This window comes from Gavialis gangeticus, unplaced genomic scaffold, assembly GCF_001723915.1.
Source record: "Gavialis gangeticus isolate Ggan-Ray unplaced genomic scaffold, GavGan_comp1, whole genome shotgun sequence".
Classification (NCBI taxonomy): domain Eukaryota; kingdom Metazoa; phylum Chordata; order Crocodylia; family Gavialidae; genus Gavialis; species Gavialis gangeticus.
Window position 1 is genome coordinate 154,252,467 of NW_017729022.1, and position 2,685 is coordinate 154,255,151.

Below are 2,685 nucleotides of genomic sequence, written 5' to 3' on the forward strand. Positions count from 1 at the left end.
TTTTCTAAATTTTTTAGGGGACCCGTGGGGCTGGATAGAATAGCTTGGAGGGCCGCATTTTGCCCACCCCTGATCCAGGTTCATCTTAAACCGGGTTCAGACATTTTGAAACCAGTTTATGTGCACTGAACTGTTCTGTTACAGGTTTAAATTGGTTTCTAATCACTTAAACTGGTTTATGTGTAGCTTCTGTCCCTAGCTCAGGAGTCTCGATGGAGTGTTTGTTGTTTCATGGTTTTTTAAATTCTCCTAGAGGTTTTTGCATTGTTGGCTTCCCCATGCCCTGTCCAAAGCAGGTTCTGCAGGATGGCTGGAGAGGAGGCGAACTCATTTATGCTAATAAATCTAGTATTGCTCTTTAACAGCATTTCAGGGTTCATTTGAAAGATGGCTTTCTTGACCCATGCTTTTCCATCTGGGCTGTCTTTTCAGCCACACTCTTACTGAGTTACACCAGTATAGCTATACAGAAAACAGACTAGTAACCAGGCTAACATGTATTGTTTCTGAACTATTACTGAGCCGTTCTGTATATATGATAACCTCTTAATTTGTCTTCTAAAATTTATAGAAATCCTGAAAGTTGCTGCCATTTTGATTTTACAAGGTTCCCCTGCCCCCCCCCCCCCTTTTTTATTTTGGATGCATCCTTTTGTTAGATGCTTAATCTAATCTTCCAGACGGAAAATCTAGTAGCTCTACAGAGCTGGCAGAAAGCTGGAGTAACCCACAGAAGGGCCAGATCTCATTTTATTAACATAGGTCATTTGTGCATGGGAGTAATAACAGATTTCCCACCCATTTGACTCTCGATAATATGGCCTGCCTGGGTCAGAAGTATGGCCTCAGTGGGGAAGAGCAGGCTCTGGCAGGGATTCTTGGGACTCCAACGAGGAATAAACAGAGAGTAGATGAGACATGGCTTGAGGATATATATAGGTATAAACAGCTACAGTAATTTACTCCCCCAGCGTTCCAGGAACAAGGCAGGATTGGGAAAGGATTTGTAACACAAAGTTCCTTTCTGCAGCTGTAACTAAGGAGGACAGTATAGTCCATAAACTTTGACTGATTTTGCCTATGTTCAGACATGCAAGATTTTGTGCAATGGCTTTTGTAGTAGCCTCCAGTACATAGGCCACAATTCGACTATCTACACATTTAATCAGGCAAGCAGTGTGTTCCTGCCAGGTATTTTTGGAATCTTTAGCCTCTCCAAACATGCCAGAAAATATTTAAAATTCCACTAATTGTTGCTTTTTCCTGAAAGGATAAGGTTAAGAAGGTAGGCTGCTTTTGACAGTTTAAATGAAATTCTGTCCTGTATTTGAGAGAGAACTTTCTCATTCTTATTTCCCTTCAAGGCGTTTATGGGTTGGCTATCCAAGAAGAGTCTTACCTTACTCTGCCACTCTTAAATGTCTTGAGCTTACTGTATGGAAGGCAAGGGTTTTTAGTTGCACCTTTTATTGGACTAATTGTATAGCTGGGAGAAATGTTGGACATTGGACAAGCTTTAGGGCATAAAGTGGCCTTCATCAGGTCTGAGAAAGTGGCAGACACAGGCTAAGCTGAATAACAAAGGAAGGAAAGGTTTGTTTTTAACTCCAGGTAAATGCAAATAGTCTCCTAGGAGGAATAGAGGAGAGTTGTAAATTAGGAGTGAAGAGATGCTATTAGGAGTTGTTGTAAAATAAAAGGAGCGCAGTGGAATAGGCAGCCTAGTTAGAAGAGCAAGACCATTCAAGAAGGAAAAGTGTTGTTAATACCTGAGTGGCACAGGGAGATTAGTGGAAGTATTTGTTAGACTGTAATGAGTCATTAAGCCACTGTCTTTGTTAAATCCACATTTATTACTGTTCAGTAAGGTTATGAATTTCTGCTCCGTGTTTGGAAGTTGTTTTATAAATTCACTTTGAGCACAAGGATTGTGAGGTCAGAAAGGGAGTCATTGTTCTGTGAAAAGTGTGCTCCTACTGGCGTTCATCTGTCTCTCCTTAATATTTTTTCTGTGAGTTCATTCTGGTGCTTAGTTTCTGTCTAGTTTTACTTGTGTTGTTTCTGAGAGCATTTGGTACATTGGATGAGTTACCATTGCATTCTGTGATATATGTTTGTAGTACCTATGGATGCTCGTGGGTTTGTTGTGGTGGTTGTTGATTATTGCAACAGCTCTTGCTGGACACAGAATGTGGTTTTATAGAATTTTGCGTAATCTGTAAATTCCTGGATGCTGCTTTGTATTGGTTTCATTCCCAACCCCAACTTTTAAAACTGGTGAGGGAGAATTTTTAAAACTGGTGAGGGAGTGTACTTTTAAAACTGGTGAGGGAGCGTACACCCAGTGGAAGGGGGGTACTATCTCCGAAGAGGAGTATACCTCCTCTGCTCGGGCCTGTAGGGGGGCTGTCAGGAAAGCTAAGGCAGACATAGAGCTAGGACTAGCGTCCAAGATCAAGGATAATAAAAAGTCCTTTTTCAAATACATAGGGAGGATGAAGAAGGCACTGGGTAATGTGGGGCCCCTGCAAAGTATGCTGGGAAATCTGGTGGTTGCGCCAGAAGAGAAAGCAGAACTCTTTAACCAATTCTTCACGTCCGTTTTCTTAAAAAACTAGGTGACTGCGGCATTGATACCTACACAGTCAGATGGATTGCAGATTGGTTGAAGGGTCGTACTCAGAG

General features: G+C 41.6%; 1 protein-coding gene across 4 annotated transcripts in view; it reads left to right on the forward strand.

Annotated features, from left to right (window-relative positions):
* THADA (THADA, armadillo repeat containing) overlaps window positions 1–2,685 on the forward strand; it is a 368,709-nt gene that overhangs the window by 243,901 nt on the left and 122,123 nt on the right. The window lies entirely within an intron of this gene.